The sequence below is a fragment of the Ochotona curzoniae genome, unplaced genomic scaffold (genome assembly GCF_017591425.1).
Source record: "Ochotona curzoniae isolate NIBS_2020 unplaced genomic scaffold, NIBS_Ocur_1.0 contig_2688, whole genome shotgun sequence".
Classification (NCBI taxonomy): Eukaryota; Metazoa; Chordata; class Mammalia; order Lagomorpha; family Ochotonidae; genus Ochotona; species Ochotona curzoniae.
In genome coordinates, this window is record NW_024465553.1 from 26301060 (window position 1) to 26322785 (window position 21726).

The following is a 21726-nucleotide window of genomic DNA, read 5'->3' on the forward strand; positions in this document are numbered from 1 at the left end:
GGCCCAAGTGCCAGGGCCCCTGCACCCACATTAGAGACCTAACTGAAGCTCCTGGGTGCAGGCTTCAGCCTGGTGAATCCCTGATTATCCAGTCATTTAGGGAGAGAACCAGTGAGGGATTATTTCTGTGTGCCTTTCCTTCTCTCTAATTCTGTGTTTCAAAAAAAAATTTTTTTAAATAGAGGTTGTGGCGAATGGAATGAAAAAATAATTTTTTTCTGCAAAAGAATTTTGAAATCCTCTAGGTTTCTTTCACAACCCCTACCAACTCCAGGGGCCGTGTGGCAAGGTATGCAGACTTCTTTGGTTGTCACACTTGGAGCAGGGGGCACTACTCTGGCATCCACAAGTACAGAGCTGTTGCCAACATCCCCCTAAGACAAAGGCAGCCCCACAGCTATGAATTCTCTGCCCCCAAACCCAGTGCACTGAAGTTGAAAAGTCCCACAGTACTGTGATTCTCTAGATTTAATTTGTCAAAAAAAAAAGTATTTGCTGCTTAAAAATATGTGGCAATGTCTGCTCCAGGACACCTGCCTGAGCCCAAACTATTCAACGCAGCAATATTCTTTTGTATTATGCTTCAAAGTCCTGAAATAGCACCAGCGTCGACCTGGCTTTTACATTCTTATAATAGGGCTGCTGGAGAACCACCATTTGCTATGGAGAGCTAATCCTTCATCCTTTCTTTCCTTCATCAATGTGGGATAGGAATCAAGGGCCCTATAGCCACCTCGTGGGACCAAGCGGCAGCTCTCTTACTGTGTATGCAGAATCTAACCAACCTCCCCCAAGGATGGTGGCGGTGGGGTATCACACGGGGGCACAGCTTTTGTCCTGATGGGAAGCCATGGGTGTTGGCTTCACAAAGATCCATCCTCCACTGGTCAGGCACCAGGCCAGAAGTCAAATGTATCGCCACTGCTAGGAAGGAAAATGAACAATGGCCTCTTCATCTGAAATCACAATGGAAATCTAGAAATGGGCAGAGCATAATTCCCAGGATGGAAAATGGCCCAGGCTTCAGTTCTCGTGTCCTGGCTCTCAGGGGACACTCCAAGACATTTTCCAATCAGGGCGAGCTGAACTCTTGATTTACTAATTGCAATGGAAAACTCGGGGACTAACTGACACCCTCTGATACCATGCAAGGGAAGAATTCTTACTCTGGGGCCAAAGCCAGCACAAAGGTTTCTGCTACGCTGAGGTTCTGTGAGACATCTCTCAGCCAAAGAAGCCAACAGATACCCCATGCTTGGCCCAATCCTTCCTGAGTTCAAGGCACACCCCAATCACGTGTGGCTCTAAGCCCTGCTTCCTGTTCCATCCCTGTCCTCTATGCAGGGGTCACAGACCTTTCCCAGGAGCACCTTCTCCCCCAGTGCTCTCATGCATTAATCATTACACATCATGCTGAAACGCATTTCAATGACCCCATCCACTCCAAACTGTGTGCTTTTTGGAAAATAGAAATACAAAAGCTACTTCAAAAATGTTGTGAATATAGGACTCACACATATTAGGAATCATCAAAAAGTTTGTGAAAGTGCATATTATGAAAAAAAGAACTATACATGAATTTCCAAAGACTTCTTGGACCAAATAAACTTATATTTTAATTCCACCCTTCAAGAAACTTCTTTAAGTACCCATACTGTCACATTTACCTTTTTGTCACAAGGACACAGGTTAGTGCCTGATCCATGAATGAATGAAATTGGGTGGTCAAACACAAAACATGCTTGAATGTATGATCCACCACCACTTGGGAGCCAAGTCCTCACTTACGATTGTACGTGAGGTCCACAGTATTGGACACAAGGGCAAAACTCACGCTAGTAAACAGAACCAGAGAATAGGATCGAGCTGTGCAGATGTTTGGAAAACAATCGCAGGGTGGAGAAACTCAATAAACGGTTGGCCTTTGAGGTGGCAATAGACACACTCTCCCTTGTCAAGTTCAATCACTGGGCCACATGACTTTGCCTCTACTCTTTCAGGAGAAATGTAACCTTGGTGTGTCTTGCTTCTTGAAAGCATCCACAGAGGTTGCCTTTAACACAGCAGTTTAGACACCAGTGGAGATGCCTGAGACCCATGTGGGAGCCCCAGGTTTGATTCATAGCTCTAGCTTTCTGCTGATCTCAGGAGGTAGCAGAGGGGGCTCAAATAGGAGACCACACATGTGGAAGACTCGAATCGAGCTCCCACATTCCAGCTTCAGTTCCCAGTAGATGCATGGAATTGGGGTATGAACTGGTGGACAGGAGAGCTCTCTCTCTTTCCTCTCTGTTTAAAAACAACAAGGTGCTCACAAAAGAAACGACATACATGTATTAATTGTAAACACAAACACACTTTCAATCGAGATGCTTTCATTTAGACTATCAGGTTTCATAAGCATTTATCACTCTACAGGCGCCTTTCTTTGTCGTTCTTTCCCTTCTTTTTAAGAAAGCAGCCTACCTGAACCATTCCTAAGTCCTAGATGATGATTCCTCATAAGCAACCATGAATCCACAACACACCACACATTGTCTTGGATTGAAAAACAAATCCCACATACACACAAGCAGTACTGAGACATTTTTTGTAAATTAAAAAAGGGATCCAATTAAACACATTACTGAATTTCATCATTAAGTGTATGAACTTATGCATGAACTTTAGAAAGTTCATGAAATATGGAATTAAAAGATAAGTTCTTTTGAGGACAAAAACATTGTGAAATCCATGCATTGTTTTTTCACATCATGTGTTTTTCAAGAAATTTTTAAAGTTCTTGCCTATTATTAGCCAAGAGATACAAAATACAACACTTAGTGAGGTTCAGCCACAAAGTCAATTTAATGTTTTCTCTGCTATGAGGCTGATACAGAGGTATAACAGGTAAAGCTGCAACCTGTGACCCTGTCATCTCATATGGGTACTGGGATGATCCCCAGCTGCTCCACTTCCCATCCAGTTCCCTGCTAACATCCTGAAAAAAGCAATGGAAGACATTCCAGGCATTTGGGACCCTACCATCCTTATGGAAGACCCAGGTAAAGCTTCTGACTTTGGTCTGACCCAGGCTGGGCTACTGTGGACATCTAGAGAGTGAACCTGCAGGTAGAAATGCCCTCTTTCTCTCTTTCTTGTACCTCTCTCTGTAACTCTTTCAAATACTCCCTACTCCCTTCCACAGTGGGATGAGGCAGAAAGAAGACCCACACCAGGGGTAGCCCCTTGATCTTGGATATCCCAGGCTCCAAATACAAGAGCTGGACAAACCTATAAGATACTGACAATGAGAGATCAGGAAAGAACACCAAAGCAGGAGACTGTAATTAGGATTTTATCTGGTAAAATCTGGGGTTCAGATGACCAGAAGGAGTCACTTCAAAGATGTCTACCCTTAAGCAGCTGTCCTGTCTCCGGACAGAATGATGGCACATTCCTTGACTAATGAAGAGGCCTTGTAATCCCCCTTTTTATTGAACCTCAACCCCTCCTCTCCCAGAACGATCCAGAATGAAGAGGTAATAGAAGATGGGGTACAGACAGAAATTCAAGGCCCCTTAGCGCCCACAGAACTGGGTGCCCTTGGATTCATTCGTATGAGCAACAGGACACTGGGTGGAAATTTTCCTGTTGTCTCTGAATTGCAGCTGAGGACAAAAGGCACTAAACAGCCCACAGCTCAGTGCCGAGAGCCCCACCCGTGGTGGCTTCCTGGAACTCTGCATCAGTTCCTCGAAGTCAGAACACGCGGAGGAAGGAAGGGGCTGTCAGGCCGAGGCCACAGGAGAGGGACGCAGGGTTATGGAGAAGACTCCCTCCCCAGCCTGTAGCAAGCAGGGTGGGTGATTCCAGGACAAACAGCACTCTAGGAGACAAGAGTTGAGAGAAAACACGGAGAAGACCATGCATCTTACAAAGCTATCCTTCCACATATCCTTGTCTTTATTGTTTTTTTTTTTTTTCTCCAGTTCTTGTTGTGGCATCTTGGCCTAAAAAGAAGTAGCCCGAAGCATTTTAAACTAAAAAGCCAAAGAATGATCCTGCCAGCTCAAAGGCCCAATAAATATATATGTGGCTGGAGATAGGGAGAGGTACCAAAGTATCAACTGTACTGTGTCCACTATTCCTTTGGAAGCAAATGACTCAATGTGTTGTTTTTGGTTTTGTTTTGTGAAGAGTTAGCTCTGGTTCATTCCATACACATTGATCAACACTCCTGCTATCTGGGTCCCGAGGACAACATAGGACTAAGACAGGAGCTGAAGAGACTTCCATAAAGCCTTGGCATAAAGGTGGCTGACACGGAGGCAGCTCAAACCTCTGCACAGTGAAGGCATCCCTTTATCCCTTGGAGTCACTGAAGCATTTGGTGTTTGGTAAGCTCTAATGCACATTCTCTAGGATGCTTGGAAGTTCTGACATTTAAATGACCAGAGAGAAAATGACAGTAGAATCCCCAATATCTCATTGTCTCTGTATCTTAACAACCATGCTCTGTTTCCAAGGTTCACTAGGCATGGCCGTTAGTGGCAGGTATATGAGGGATTGCAGGTAGCCAGGTGCACTGCTCAGTGTCACAAGAACAAGGCAAGCACAGCACCAAGACGGCTCCTGGCCCTGATAGCTGCATTGATCTGTAACATAATGGGCAGAAACGCTGGGTGCTATATTGACAGGTGAGTCCTTTCTTGAAGCTATTCAAGGGAAGGGGAGAGCACCCAAGAATAGAATGGGAACTGCAGCAGGTGTAATTCAGCCACACAACTCCCTGTCACATAGCACAAGCCAGAAGCAGTGCTGGAAGTGAGGAGACAATCTGAGCTCAACTCTGTTGACCTTCACAGGCAACAGGATCTCCCACACAGCCCTAAATAAGAAGAATTTTACATACCCCAGAGCCAACCTGTCAGATCTTCAAGGGATATTCAAAAAGGCCATGGGGAATGATTATGAAAATATAGATGGCATGCATTTCAAAGTTTTTTGCACCAAAATAACATTTTAAGCCATTTTTGCACAAACTTTTTGAAATAAAAATCATTTCACAAGCAGAACTGAGTGAAAATAGTACCTCAAATCCTCTTAAAAGTTAGCCATTGTTGGCACAGTGCCCCCTTCACATAATCATAATTTTGCCTCCAAAGTGCTTAAGAGATAATGTAAGTAATAACCAGCTACTAGTTTTAAGCAGGGACTCTCACTAGAACATAGCACCACCACCTTTAATCTAAGAAGGAACGGGGTGGTGGTTATGTTCTACACAAAACAAGCCAGCAAGCAAACAAAACCTGCTGGTGGACTCAGGCAAGACATGCTAGCTGGTAATTCAAAAACAACCAAGTCTGTAACGTCAAAACCACAAAAGTCAACACACACTTTAACTCACAAGCAAGAGACCAGTTTAACAAACCAAGGCAAATATTAGGTGGGAAAGGCCAAAAGCTTTTAACCAATTTTCAACCAACCAACTCTGCTTATTTGTGACTAAAGTAAGTGTGTTTGACCTAGCAGTTGAGATGCCTGAGTTACAAATCAGAGTACTTGGGTTCCGTTCCTAGCTCTGGCTCTTGAATCCAGGTTCCCACCAGGAGGTAGTGGTGATAGCCAGGGTAGTTAGGCTCCAGTTACCACTACAGGAGACCTGGCATAAGTTCTCAACTCTGCCCTGAGCCTGACTCTGATCCTTGTAAGTATTTGGGGAATTAATCAGCAGAAAAGTGCTCTCTCTCGCTCTCTCTCTCTCTCTCTCTCTCTCCTCTCAAATAAATAAAACTTAAATATACAACCACAGCCACCCTAGGCAGCACCTACTCAGCTCGGGTGATTAACCTGATCTTGGTGCAGGAGGCAAAGCTGAGGCACAGGGGGCAATGCTGCCTGACAAGGTACCTGCTGGCCCTGGCCATCCACATTCAGTCCTCTAGAGATGAGAACATGAACAGCAAGGAGCTTTCACAACATGCCTTCTTTCTGGTGCTAAGAAATGTCACAGAAACATGAACTCATTCTTCTTAGTAGAGCCATAGGGAGAAGATTATTCATTGCACCACTGCATCTGTGCACAAAAGGCCACTCAGCATGGGGGGTGGACTGATTTCCAACACACCTATCTCCGGAACTCACAGCTCATTCCTGTCCTACTATCCTGCCAGCGTTCCTGTGAAGCATTCACAGCAATGGGAAAGTCGCCCATGAGTAGGGCTGATCTCACACACCATCCCCACCTCCTGGCGCAAGGTCAGTCCTCACTAGAAAAAGTCCCAGCAGCAGTTTTCCCTGGAGTTTCAAGCCACGATTGGGAAAAGGCATAGCAATGGCACTGGTGGTAGATGTTGAAACAGGGGCAGCTTATGCTCCCTGAGGTCCACTAAGATGGAGTCTGGCAGAGCACAAGCACTCTTCTTACAGGTAGTGGATCTGCCCACACCTTCTCCACCCTACCCGTGGGCACTTCCCTTCCATTCTCAGCTCACAGCAGCTCTTACCATGAGCAGCTGGAAGCACTGTCCATCATGCACGCTACTCTCTCCTAGAAGCTGGCATACACCCATAATATTCAGTGGCTCCTTAGATTTAAAACAATGGTGACAACTGAGGGTTCAGATAATGACACTTTTTCTCAGTGCTTTTCAGATCATTTACCAAGTACCCAGAAGTCAACAGTATGCACATTTCCTCCATGGTGGGTGGGTACCTTGATCAGCACTGCCCTCATATAAACACTTGGTTTATATATAAAGTACCCCATCATAACCCTGCAACCTGGGCATGAGGCCCAGGAACACACAGAACAAATGGTCAGAGTCACAGTGACACACCAAAGCCAGGCATGGAGGTACAGGGTGTGAGAGACTCCAGCAGACACTGGGGATATGGCACATGAGAGAACCCTACATTATCTGCAGAGTTCAAGTTTGGAAACCTTCAGACGAATGAGGCCACACACAAGACAAAACCCACCTCCCAGCTGATTTCAGCATCCACAGTCCCTAGTGAGTCAGGCATAGGGCCAGACACAGCCAATGGCCAACAGTCTCCTACATGTGAGATAGAAGTCCCCATAAACAAGGAACTGAGGACATTCAAGTATTCATGGTAGAAAAGACCAAGCATACGGGAATTAAGATCAGCAAATAGGAAATGCAACGCCAGAGGAACAGATGCAGAGAAGACATGACAGGTCACAGACACACTTTAGCAAGACCCTGAAGCTCTCTCTTGGACACCCTGGCTGAGTGTTCCAACAGGGTCCTCACCAAGCTGGGACTGGAGGGTGACAATGGAGCCCTACTAAGTTGACATGGATTAAAATGTTCAAGAAAATTCATATGGCTCATTCCCAGAGTTGAGTTTCAGTTTCTGTTGATGAGCTTTTCTGACAGCCCAAAGTTAGAAAGCAACCCACCCAAGGCTGTTCCACTCTCCTTGGTCACAGTAGACCATAGGCAACCCTGAGCTAAGTTGATGGTTCCAGTTGGGCAGTCAGTCTTTTCCAGAGAATGACACTTCATCGCCTTCACTAACAAGGGGACTTTGGAACGTTCAGAAAAATGTTCAGAAAAAAACAGAATTAAAAGATGCCAAGACACTTTGAAATTTATGCAGATTTTTCCATGAAAAAAAAAAACCAGTTCAGATTTACTTATCTATTCAAAAGTCAAAGAAAGAGAGAGAGAAAAAGGGAGAGAGAGAAATTTTCTATCCGCTGGTTCACTCTCCAGTGGCCAAAATGACTGGGGCTGGGCCAGGAGCTTCGTCGGAGTCTCCCACAGGGACCAAGAAGCCCAGGAACTTGCACAGTAGCAGGGAGCTGGGTCAGACATGGAGCAGCCAAGACTTTAACCATTATCCATCATTAGACACCAGTGTTGCAGGCAATTGCTTAACTAGTTTACATTGTACCACAGTCCCTCCCACACTCTCCCCATGAAATCTGTGAGGACTCCCAGTACCTAAGTTAGTACAACTTTAAGAAAAAATAAATTATTCACTTGATAGACACATGAACTCACCATCTGAGTATCAGTTACCAAAATTCCTATGAGATGAAGTTCAGCTAAGTAGACTAGATGGTCAGAGTACAAAAACAGTCACTGGTGGCCAAGCACATGACACTCTCTTCTCCCCATGTATGCTGTTCGACCCCTGTTCACCACATAACTGATGTGGCTCTCTTTCCTGGGTACCAGATTCATCCCACAATTAATCCACACAAGAACACCAGCTCTGGATCAAAAAGTAAGATCAGGAGGTCAGTGCAGGAGGTTGTGTGATAAACCAATAAGAACTTCTATCAAGGCATAGCCCCCAAAGAGTACACCAGGGCTTTAGGGTCATCATCAAATAAGTAGCCAGGGGCAACATGGCTGGAGCCTGGTGGCTATTGGAAAGAGTAGTGATGTCCTCAAAGAGTTCTGAAAAACAATGCTTGAGAAAGTCAGCATCAAGTAGAAGATGCTATCAACCTTTGGAGTAGTTGGAACAGCACACACTGAGTTATTTGATCCATTCTTGGGTCTGAGGATCAGCACACGGGTGCTATTATAACCTGAAATAGTAATAAACAGAAGAAGAAACTTTTCCTTTCATACTTCTTGTCACCCAGTTTTAAAGACATAGGTCTTGTCAAATCTTTCTGAAAACGTATTCAATCATATAAAACAATAACAAAACTGGCTCCCCATTTTGGTGGAATCATTTTCAATTGCCTTGTGCTAGTCCCAGGTACCCTGAGTGAAGGGAAATGCTACACGATCACACCCATCTGCAGCCTGAGAGCTGACAGGTGCACAGCCAGTGCTCCCGGTCCTTGCCAGGGCTGGGCTGAGTCGGCCTCAGCAGCAGCACTAGGACACAGGAACAAGGCCCTACGCCCCTGTGCCTCATTTTCTCCCCCTAGTTATGCAAAAGTTGAAATCCGACCTAGATCACAGGGTGCTTCCAGGAATACAGTTCAGATTTTCTCAATTCTTAAAACCTTACACCAAAGCAACACATTGCCATACACATTTTTGCTCTGTTTACTTTTTCAAGTGGCAAATCTCCTAGTCATTAAAACTTTCCATTAATCAAATCAGATATGTTTTAGAATACAACAAGAGCATTCAAACATGCTCAGCCATTAGCATCAGCCAAAATGCTTATTAAGAATCTATGCCCATGGCTGGCCTGATGGTGCAGCAGGTTAAGCTGCAGTATCAGCTGTAACACCAGCATCCTGCTAATTAACCATGAAAAAGCACTAGAAAATCCACTAAGTGCTTGGGTCTCCTGCCCCCCAGGCAGGAGCCGGGACCCAGTTTCAGGCTCCTGGCTCCAGTCTGGACCAGCCTCAGCTATTGAGGCATTTGGGGAGTGAACCAATGGATGGAAAATCTCTCTGTGTCTTTCCTTCTTTCTGTCACTCTGCCTTTAGAATAAATAATAACTAAATACGAAGAAATCAAAAGGGTGTCTTTCCATGATCTCCCCAGAGACACTGATTCAGGATGGTCCCTGAGAATCCGCATTCTTCTAATTCTTTAAGTGACTCCACTGCTCTAACACAGACCTTGTCTGGCCATTTCACATTTTTAAGTCCCCATTCTCAGCACCTGGTAAGTCCCAAATCTAATGATCCAAATCACAGAAGCATTCACATTCACATGAAACAAAAAGTACCATTAAAATTCACAGGCAATGACGTTCCAAAAGGTATCAAGGCATACTTTCAGAAGTTTAAGAAAATATGAAATTAAAAGGTAAGGTTTACTTTAGCATAAACAATTTTGAAACCTATATATATGAGGAGTCTTTAAAAAGGCTTTGAGGAACGTGCACCATCAAAGGATAATGCAGAGATTTCAAATTTTTGCACCAAAATCAACCTAATTCTATTCTCCATGAACTTCCCGAAACTTCTTCAGATTTAACCCGCAACAGCAGTATCACCAGTTATTAAAACTGTACGGCAAACAATTCACACCAAGTTCAAGAATAAAAAACTCCAGCTGAGCCTCAGATTTCTCACTGGCTTGGAGATGGGTGAGGTGCATACACAGGAGTCATTTCTTAATAACCCACAACCAGAACTGAATTACAGTTAATTATATTGAGCAGTGGTGCACAGACTTGCTCTCCATCCCAGACGGTCAGCTTGAATTCCTGAAGTGTGGTAAGCTGTATAATGGCTCCTAATTTATTTTTGAACAATAAGCAAGTACTGTGTAATTCACAGAACTTGGGAAAGTCTTCAGAACACACTTAGCATAGTTGCATTAGCAACGTCCATTAAGTCACTCTAAATGGCTGTGATGTTGTGCTCTCGGGGCCCCTTGCCAAAGGGGAAAAGATGTGTCTGATCAGCCAATTGGTAAGCCAGCACAAAACGTAAGCAAGCTTCGCTTAAGTGACAAGGTATGTTCCTGAAAAGGGAAGTGACATCAACAGGATGTTGACCTTGTGCCAACAACCCTGCATGCTGGGCACCTCCCTGGGCCTCGCGGCTTGGACGCGTTCTCCACCTCCTGCAATTCTAACTCACCAACCACATCCACCCTTAGGGTCCTGATACTTCCTGTTCCCTGTCCCTAGCACTCAGTCTGAGGCCCACTCCCTCTCCTGCCCAGAGCCCTGGCTCACAGGGCCCACTCTGACCTCTGCATTTAAAGAACACCGCTGTATACATCCCACTCTCTGGCCCCTCCTTCTGTCTGGTTTTTCTCATAGCTCCTTCCCTTGGCATGTTAATGTGTCTAATTGTCTCTACACCTACACACAATTTTGAGTTCTGGGAGGATAAACAGATCTTCCCATCTTCTGCTTGCCCTATGACAAGAACTTTTATGGGTACATGCATGTGTGAACATATACAGTCATGACATAATCTCAAACGTAACTGCCCTGTTTGTAGGCAGTTGAATGGATACGGAAAGAAAAGATCAGATAAACAGGAATTTCACAGAGCTCACAGAAAACTAGAGTAATAATTTTACTGGACTACAAAAGAAAATTGAATTTTATGTAGTTTATTTACATAATGCAAATTTTCTCTGAACTTTCTAAAGATTACTCATACTTGGACTTCAAAATATTTTGTCCCCAAATAAATTTCATTTTATTTACTTTCATTTTGCATGCATTTTTGAAGGACTAGCTAGATCTGCAGAGAGTGAGGCAGACACAGAGAACAACTCTGCAGCTGCTGCACCAAAGATTCAGGAATACGATTCAACCCAGCTCTTTTGAAGCAAATGAAAATTCACACTGGGAACAAGTGAATTTTCCAGAATAATGTGCTAAGTTGCGACTTAGAAAACTTAAAGCCACCTCTGACACACACGAGAGTGCAACCGTCGGCCACTGCTTCTTTCTCCCCCATCCCCGCCACATCAACCTCATCAAAGGGGGTCACCCTGCACTAACAGATGCCCCCAAAAGACAGCTCCCAGAGTCTAGGATAGAAATGAGGACACTCAAGTCAGGTTGCCGGGATAAAGGAGGAAATGGGTGCTCCCACTTACCCACCCTCTGCCACAGCCTTTTACGGCTGTTGGGGAAGAGCTGTCAACCTCACTGGCTCAGCAGAGAGAAACTCGGCTTCTTCATTTTAAGACAAAAAGGAGAGATAAACGGCTCCCAGAAATAAATTTGAAGCCTTGAAGAAAACAGATGTTGGAGCAATTCATTTTCCTATTAGAAATTAAATCATCTCTGTTTTACTGAGAGAACATCACATCAGTTTAATTTTAATGGAGACAGAATAGAGTTGGGACAAGAGGAAGAAGCTGGGTAGGATTATCTTGCAGAACTATGATGCAAAGGGCGTGGGGTCGTTCCTAGGGAGGGCCACAAGAAGCCGACCCCCCCAGCACGTCTGTGCACACATTCCTGAGGGGTGTTCCGTGGGGTGTGTAACTCTGACTGCTTGTTCACACATCTTGGGACCGCCTCGCTCAGTCCCATCTGAGACAAGGTAAAGCTTTCGCATGAAGCTTGCCCACCTAGCACAGGCGTGTCTAATGTCAGAAACCACTCTAGGCTTCGGGCTTATTTAGGTGTCACTTCCTGGCTTTGTTTTTCTGAGAACATGTTCAGAACCAAAAGGGCACCGTACAGCAAAAATAGAGAAAAATTCTATTAAAAAAGACCACTCATTCTATGGCTTATATTAACTAACTGTCACCCAACAGCAGCTCCCAATCTGACACAGACAATTATTTGTCGGCATCTTCTCCTATGGTTGTCATAGTATAACATGTTGGGCTTTGGGGGAATAAAGGGGGACGGGGTGTGGGGAGGGAGAATACAATACAGAAATCCTAAAATATATTAATTCCTGGACCCTATGGTTTAGAGGTGGGTTCCTACCAAACTAGAAATCAAAAGAGAGACCTCTTTCTATTTTGTTTTGTTTTTAATCTCCCATCCAATGATTCATTCCCCAAGTAGCCGCAGCAGCTGGAGCTGAGCCAATCCGAAGCCAGGAGCTTCCTCAGGGTCTCCCACTTGGGGGCAGGGTCCCAAGGCTTTGGGCCGTCCTTGACTGCTTTCCCAGATTACAAGCAGGGAGCTGGATGCGAAGCAGGACCACCGGGCTTAGAACCAGATGAGAATTTTAGCCACTAGGCTACCACGCCGGGCCCAAAAGAGAGATATTTTGTAAATATGTATTCACTTTAAGATAATTAAATAAATATTTATTTATACGTGGTTGCTGGGTGGAGAAGTTAAGGTGCCATTTACAACGCCCCTTGTCCCTATCGGAGAACCTGCGTTCAACGCCAGCCCCAGCCCTGACTTCAGCTGCCTGCTTCCTGTAGCCCCTGAGAGGCAGCAGCGGAGACCCCCATCCACAGTCTAGACCTGCGGTGAGTACTGGCTCCTGACTTCAGCCCCATTTGGGAACCCCTGCAGACGTCTGGGGGACGAACCATCAGAAGAAAATGCTCTCCTGCTCTCCTGTCTCTTTGCCTCTCAAATGAAAATCAACAATAATAAACATACACATTAAAAAAAAATAAAAAGTAACAAGTCCATTGTACATTATAACATTGTTGTAAATATCTATATTTCCCTGAAGATAATGATGAGAATGGCATTGTTTTACAATTTGCAAATCTCTTTAATGTCTGACGTAAAAGAAGCCACAGGATTCTCACACCTGCTTCCGTATTAAATCCATCGCGAAGTGGTTCTAATCAGAATATGTAACTGTTATCCGGCCTCATGCAGAGAACAGTTTACAAGGAGCATTTTAACAGCTGTTCCAAATAGTTGTGGATATTCTTCTTTGATGCCTTATCAAAACAAGCAGTCGTTCTTTGTTATCTGCCACACAGGAACTTTTACTTTTACATTAAAATCCACTTATCTAGCACATCCTCAATGGATACCTGACACCTACATGGCTTGTAATCTCACGTTTTTGGTCATTTTGAACATCTAATGTTTATTGATTCATACAGATCTTCCAAAAGCTGACACAGTTCATTGTACAATTTTCAAAAATCACAATTATTAGCCACCAAAAAATTACGAGAAAAAACTGCTGAGACGTTGTCAAGCTCACAATGGCGGATATACATTTTTCCCAAAATTTCATCGTGGTTTGAAGGCTCTGCGTTTACAAGTGGCAAACTCTCAGTTGTTCTTGAAGAAACAGGCTCGCTTTGTTCATTTTTAAGTATCTGAAAAATGTCCAAATGCCAAAACTAGAATTTGGTTATCACTTCTTCAAAGCAAGAACGGGGCGGTTCTATGCACAAACTGGCTACCTCAGCTAACAACTGAACCACACGAGTGCTTTGGTTCAAGGATAGTTTTCTCAGTTTGTAGCACAAATGTTTTACACATACTTCCTGTTTTTTAGCACAGAATACAACAGTCAAAAGTTGTTCTTCTGGGAGGGTGAAAGATTTTCTCTGTCTTTCAAACCAACACATCAATAACAATATTAATAGTGTTTACTGTTTTAATCCAGGACATTCTTAAGTGAATGTCCTGAGCTTTTTCTCTCCCCGGCAACTGTGTGGTAATGAAGCTCGCTGGGTGCCTTGGCTCCATAATTAAAATCCTCCACAAAACCACCAGTTGGTTTTTCCATCTTCCATTGCTAAAAGTGAGACAATAAGACAACAAAGATGGGCATGGTCTCCCAATCAGTAGGCAGATTCAGCCAACACACCCCATGCTTAATGCGTTCTTTTTACATTTATTTTCCTGAGTTCTAGAACTAGGCCTATATTGAGAGAACCCTACCAAAGACTATAAAACCTGAGCGAATCTTACCTCAATCCACCCTAAACTATAGTGCCATGCCTGATGTCTGAGAGGGCTGCACCTTTCCCAAGGGAATGTCCATCTTTAGACGTAGCAAGGAAGAACCAAAGGGAAGCCTTGTAAAGGACACCATACCATACCCCCATAACTCCCAGCCCATCCCTCTCTCCGCCTCCCCAGCTGTAGGCAACTGCTTAGGTTGCCTTGTACCTAGACAAATGTTACACTGCTGGGAGAAAAACAGCCAATAGCTGGCAGGCACTCTGTGCCTGGTTAATGCCAAATCTGTGTTAACTATACCAGTATGCCAGCAATAGTTGCTTATTTATTTATTTATTTATTTATTTGAAGATAAGTAGGGAGGGTGGGGAACTTCAGGCCCAGACACACTACCCTTGCCTGCAGGTCGGGTGGGGGTGGAAGGATTGCACGCTACCCAGGGAAGGGGTCTGGTGATGTACTGGAGAGGAAGCAGCAAAGGGGATGTTTGGCAGACAAGGAATGATTTTTGGGGTCTTCCACAGACCAGGCCACTGCACTCACAGGTGGGCCGAGGAACAGAAACAAGAGTATAGAAAACCCAGAACGCATGTCAGGGTCAGGCTAGAGTACCCGAACATGTGGGAGACCTATGCTGAGCTAAACAGCATCAACTGGCACTAGCAAAAGCTGGGGCGTGGTGGCATGCCATGTCAGGCTGGGGGAAGATAATGTATGGAAATTGAAGGCTCACCTCTGTGGAACTGCAGTACCCGATGGTTTACAGAGAGAGCTAGGGGCATGGATGGGCTGAGCCAGGCTGGACCACAGAGCTTACCTGACAGGAACCCACCTGACACTGGTGGTTAGGGTTGCGAGAAGGCCCTATGGGACCAAACTGCAGCACAGGCTGACACATGCAAGGACCAAGAATTTGAGCAGACTATGCCAGGCAGCGTCACTGCCCCTACTGGCATATGTGAGATCCAGGGCTGGTATCAGACCTGGTAAGACAACTTGGAGAACTACTGTCCTGTAGCTTCCTCAGGGGAAATCAGGAACCAGGACTAGAGGTGGGCCATCTCAGTCTGAGTTACAAGCACCTAATGACGCGCTAAAACCTGGGGCTGGGATTGGGCCTAATAGGAGAACTCTGCGGTGCTACTACCACTTCAGAGTGGGACTGGGGGTAGGCCAGGCTGGGGTAAGCCAGGTTGGACGAGGCTGCTACACCTGCTGGCGTGCCCAAGAGCCAGAATGTGAGCAGGCCAGTCAAGCCAGATCACAGCACCAGCTGGTAAGTGCCCGGACTGGGTGCAAGTCATGTCAGGCTGGACTACAGTACTCTCTGGCAGGCGCAAGACCTGGACTGGGAAGATGCCTGGCAGGGGAACTGTGGCCACTCCCCTGCTGGGCTGTACCTATTACTGGTGAGTACAAGAACCAGGTTGGACAAGGCGGCAGCACCTGCTGGCATACATGAGGACTGGTTCTGGGGAGAGGGTTAAGTTGAGCTAAGTTGTACCATCAAGAAATGTGCCCAAGAGCTGGATGGAATGTGGGCTGGGCCAGGCTAGACCACAATAGAAACTGGCATATGCAAAACCTGGGGCTAGGGGCAGGCCTGGTGGGGATTATTGAGATCATTGCTACAAGGCCATAGCACCCTTTGGTATGCCTGAGGACCGGATCTATGGTGGGCTGGCTGGGCTGGGCCATAGCTTCTGTTGGTTCAAATGAGACATGGCACTGGAGTGGAGAAAAGACATGGCAGCACACACAAAATCTGACCTTGCACTTGCTGGTACACTCTAGAGTCAAATTTGAGGTCACCCCAGGTGCAGTTTCTTAGGTGACTCCTCAACTAAACAACTGGACTCAGACCCTGGCCACAGAGAAATACCACAGGATGTATAGTCCAACCTTGGAGTGCATATATCAGGACTGGGCTGATGCCTGTGTGGTGGACAGCATGTCCAGTTGCCCACAGATGTGGTGGCCAACTCATCTAGGCCAGCAGGGATGTTAACTGCCACATCAGAAGCTAGAAAGCAGAACACATTAGACAATTTTCCTGACAACCAGCAGATCTTGGAAAGATTTGCTCAACCATGGAGCAACGAGACCAATGTCTCAGGGCTATCGAAACCACTCAAGGAACACCTTCAGGACACTCTTCCCTTAGATAGGGACCTCCAAGCAACATCAAAGGACCTTCTCCCATTCCTGAGTGCTTAGCAGAGTGGTCCCCTCCCCCTCCTCCCCTAGGGACAGAGGAAGAAAAAATATAAGAAAAAAGCTGAAATATTAGTCCCACCCACATTCTTCCATACCTAACCCTCCCTCACCCTTATCAGAGGCCCACATGGGCATGCATCCTTCTCAACTAAGTAAACAATATTAAAAATAGAATTAAAAAGGGCATCACCCCAAAAGAAGAGCAGTTCCTGAGAGGGTGGCAGGTAGCATTATGTTACCCTTGGTACAGTTTCCAGTTGCAGACACTGGAACGCCTCCCCTCCTGGCTGGTACAGCTTGCAGTTGCGGACACTGGAATGCCTCCCCTCCTAGCTGTAGGGCTGAGTGTTGCATCACGGGCCTGGCACTCAGGGACATAGGCAAGCTGCTGCCTCCGAGCCTGGTTCTCCACCTGCACACTGAAGATCAGGCCAGCCTCTGACGTACACAGCGGGCAGCGAATGAAATCACGACGGGAGGGCAGGAGCACAGGGAGGAAGTCAGCTATCTTAAAAAGAGGCTGTCCTGCTACCAGGAAGCAGATAAGAAGCATTGCTGTTGCTATTCACTGGAGCCCAAGTGCAGCACCGGGTCTGCTCATCAGTGAGCTGCAGGCCATGAGCAAAGAAGGGTGGCAACATGCCACGAGCCCAGCTAGTCCTTCACAAAGAGCACTTCTGCCTCCTCCTTTCTCCCCAGCCCCTCACCGCCTCTTTTTCACCACCCCTTGTCTCAAGGGTAGTCATTTCTAGTTAGCTACAGAGCTGCTTAGACCAGCAAGAAAACTGAAGTAGTCATTCATTTCTCAGGTGGAGATGCTAAAGGACATTTTTTACAGCTAATACTTGAGGGGGGAAAAAAAATAAGCTGTCACTCAAAATATGAAAACAGCAAGGCCATCAATCAACTACCAGAAGAGGAAATGATTTTACCTCCTTTTAAAATAATACAGAAAAATGCATGGGAAAATGGAATTAAAAGATAAGTTGAGGAGCAGATATTATATTCCACTAGCTGGCACACATTAGACAATTTTCCCGACTAAGCTTTGCAGAAAGTTCCTGGGTCTATGAATGCACTAAGGTCAAGTTTGTCAACAAGCGGACCTTGGAAAGATCTGCTCAACCATGGAGCAATAAGCTGGAATGCTCACATCTCAAATCACAGGGCCTGGGTTCAAGTCTGGTGTCTGCTACCTGAGAAGGCAACAGGTGATGGCTCGAGCACTTGGGTCCCTACTACCCCTGTGGGCGTGACAACCCAAATGCAATTCCTGGTTCTTACCTTCAGTCTGGTCCAGGACTGGGGCTGTGGGATTTGGAGCAAAGAACCAGCAGATGGAAGATCTCTCACCCTCTGTGTCTCTCTGTCTCACACTGTCTTTCAAATAAATAACACTAAACTTTAAAAAAATTTTATTTCAGTATAAAATGTTTTAAAATCTATGCCTTTTTTTCATAATATGTATTTTACATGAACTGTTTGAAAATGTGTCTATGAATGAATTTTTCAAATGTGGGAGATGACATTAGGTGCGAGGGTTATGCTATCACTTGAGACACTGATATCCCATACTGGAAAACAAGTTCGAGTCCTGGCTGCTCTACTTCTGATCCAGCTCCCTGATAATGTACAGGCAGCAGCATATGTAGGACCCTGCAGCCCACTCCGGGCAGAGCTCCAAATTTTAGGCTTCAGCCTGACCCAGTCCTAGCTGGATCATCTAGGGAGTGAACCAGCAGTAGGCTGTCTCTCTGTCTCCCTCTTCTTCTCTTTCTGTCACTCTTTCAAATAAAGAATGTTAAGGGAAAAAAGGGGTCTTGTATGCACCTTGTCATATCAGATAAAACGAGACTGCAGTTTTGAAGTGGCCATGTTCATCTGCCTTGTTGATCCACTAGCCACAACCATTTAGCAGAGAGCATAATTATTTGTAAATCAGTGCTTTAACACAGGAAATCTGAGCCAAAAACTGAGGCAACAGTACAAAAAAGAAAATAGCCTGTAACAGAGAATAAGCAGACAGCCAAGTCCAAGGGCCCTTCCCATCCTCCCTGAGGAAACATAGATCATTTCCAAGTAATGTGATCAGGGCCTGGGAGACAAAAGCAGCTCAAGGCTGTATCCAAAGGAAAAAATACTCTGCTTCTAAGCAAGTCTGAAGCCCTTGCTTGGCAAGTGCTTTGCCAAAGTTTTGTTGTCTTCACTGGAGACAGAGACAAGGAAAGAGCTTTCCATCTGCTGGTTCACTCCCCAAATAACACATGTAGGTGGGAGGAACCAGATCCCTGCAAGCCATCACCACTAAGTCCCAGGGTGTGCACCAACAGAAATGCTGGAATCGGGAGCTGGAGCAGCGTATCAAAGTCAGGCCCTCCACTGCTGGAAGCAGGCATTCTAATCAGCATCTTAAACACCCTGTGTCTGCTTCTAAGCGCTTGTTCTTACCCCCATGGAACTGACACAGAATAGAACACCTCCGTGCTTACTTTGCTGACACCAAGGAAGAAGTAAGTACACTCAGAACTTCTGTCTCAAGGTCTTGACAAAGACGCTTCTACCATGAACTCTTGATTTTTCTTTATACTTTCAGGAAACTATCTTTAAATCAAACTTTGCAACTGCGAAGTGTTACGCAATCGTTAGCAGGAGACAATATGCTTGTCATTCACTATGAGGTGATGGAACAAAGGAAATTATCTCACCTCTTCTCACTGCCGTTTTTGGCTCACAACTTAGCAAATCTTTAGCACACTCTGATTTTTCTAAAGTATTTTTATCACTTAAAATTAACCGTGTATATTTTTATAACATAAAAATTGAGAGTTACGTCTACACACCAAAAGAAAAAAAAAATTCTCCAGCTTTTATTTATGCTGAGGAGACATGTTCAAGTACAGTATCCTTCTAACACTCTAAGAGCAACCAGTGTTCTGGGTTTTTGCAGTCTTAAAATTTGTCATTTTGCTTTCTAACGTTGCACCCTCACACGAGAGGAGAAGAGTTCAATAAGCACAAACACAACACTGACCATCTCTAGTTTCTACAGCCAAATGGTAGGCGCTGTCATGTCACTTAAATCCCACCCCTCTGCCCAACTCTGGGCTATTCTAAAATAACCCACAGAAGTCATACCGTTACCATCAGTAAACCTTTCAAAACCTACTTCTAGCAGACATTCTTTTTGCTTGAACAACCACAATATCACAATCACACCTAAGCAACAACATCATCATCTGGTCCCATTCTTCACTGGTCCCCAGGGAGTTCTTGTTTCTTTTGTAATTTCTGTCTGCATGGATAGAACACAGGCCATAGATGCAACTGGCTGACAGGTCTCTCTGGCTCATCTGGCCCTTCTTCCTCTTTTTTGTTTTTTCCTTCCCATTTTGGGGCAGAGAAACCACGTCTCTTTTCCTCTAGAATTTTCCCACAGTCAGCCTTTGGCTGATTACATCCCACGGTGTCGTTTAAAATGTTTCTCTGTCCCCAGTACGTCCTCTAAGCTGACGGTTAGATGTGGAAGCTACATCAGACTCACGCTTGATTTCTGGGCAAGACTACCTGGGGGATGGTTTGCTGTGCTTTGTCAGGAGGCACATCATGTCTGGTTCTCATGCTGTGGGCCACGCACCTGAATCTCAGGTACCCTGAGTCTGAGAACTTACAGTCTCTGCAAATCTTAACAACAACAAAAAATGTTGTGTCCTGTTTTTTTAACACCTTGATCTCTTTGATCTGTTCTTAGATCAGGAGATATCACACATCAGCTTAATTTTTTCTATTGTTTCTTTTTTAATGCTAGCAGATACAATAATTTAGTTGGGTGCATTTTCATCAAACCGTTCCCCCTTCCGGCCCTTGCTACTCTCTTCCTCCAGGTAAAAAGGAGTCTAATCCAGCAACAGTTATAGACATAGCCACAATGGCAGCATTTAAACGCTGCATTAAAATCCCAGGTCTCTTTCACCATGGTTCTAAATTCCAGTTTGACTAGATGATGGAGTCAGCTCCTAGCTCCAGAAAGGATTCATCAGGATAGAATCAAAGTTGGCACTAGACAACTTTCTCAAAATAAATCACTTCATAAATAAATAAATACACAATCACTTCAACTGCAGTCACCAGTGCTTGGGGGAATTCAGCCCGCTGTTGGCGCTGGCAGCTGATAACACCTTCGTGGCATGATGAACCACGGGAGGGGTTTCTGGCCCAGTTGATAAGCCTTACACCTCCTTGGGCTTCCAAGGGACTGCACAAAGCTCTGACAGCTCCCCATCCTTTCTCCCAGCGCAGATGCAGAGTGACACACACACATAGTCTGAACCTGCCACCCCTTGCAAGAGTGAAAGGTAACAATGCTAATAGTGATAGGGGCAATGCACCACTGACTGGGGCTATCCCAGGCAAACCTACACACAGGCCCTCCACTCTGGCCACATTTATCTCACACTCCCCCCCACACCTTCAGCAACTCCACGCTACTCATTTCTGGCTCTCTCGCCTTCAGGCCATGCACAAGCTGTCCTCCCCTCCTGGCACACCCCACTTGCCTGCAAAGCTCCCTCAAAGATCTCCTGGCCGACCTGTTCCCCTTTTCCCCTATGCCCACACTAAGACTTGGGCTAACTCCTTCACTGGGAAATGCCCACCTCCCAGTGCCCCCAGGATGCCTCTGTGGCTCCTCCTGGGAGTGCCCTCAGGACAACACGCGGGACTTGCTCACCTTCGCCTTCCCAGCATCTACAATGAGATTACAGGTCTGCACTCAGCAGGTACTGCTCTGTGATTTCTCAATCCTGTCTTCCATTTAATCACTTTTGTTTTATTCACCTGAGTTGCTAACTCAGCATCACTGATGAGAAAGAAGGAAATGAGGCAGGATGAGCTGAAGAGCATCAGCAGCTCCTAACGCAGGTCCTGTACATCACGCACGGACCACAGCCTCACGCATCTTTTTAAGTGAGAGTTTTGAGATGACAGCACCTGGTCTAGTGGCAAGAGGAAAATAGGCATGGATGAATGGATATAGCCAACTCCATGCTGGATTGGAACTGTGTGTCCGATTCTTGCGGTTTTTCCCACATAAAGCGAATGTTAACAGAAAACAGACCTGCTAAGCATACAAGAAGACCCAAGGCAGGGGCTGGAAAGCCAACAGAACCTATCTGCTGTGACCCTAGGTGTGTGGGCATGAGAATCCCGCTAGCACCCCTCCTATGTGTGCTGGAGTATGCAAAGCACTCC

General features: G+C 45.5%; 1 protein-coding gene across 1 annotated transcript in view; it reads right to left on the bottom strand.

Moving 5' to 3' along the window:
* The window catches only part of PRKCH (protein kinase C eta), a 220856-nt gene that overhangs the window by 122700 nt on the left and 76430 nt on the right, over window positions 1-21726 (bottom strand). The window lies entirely within an intron of this gene.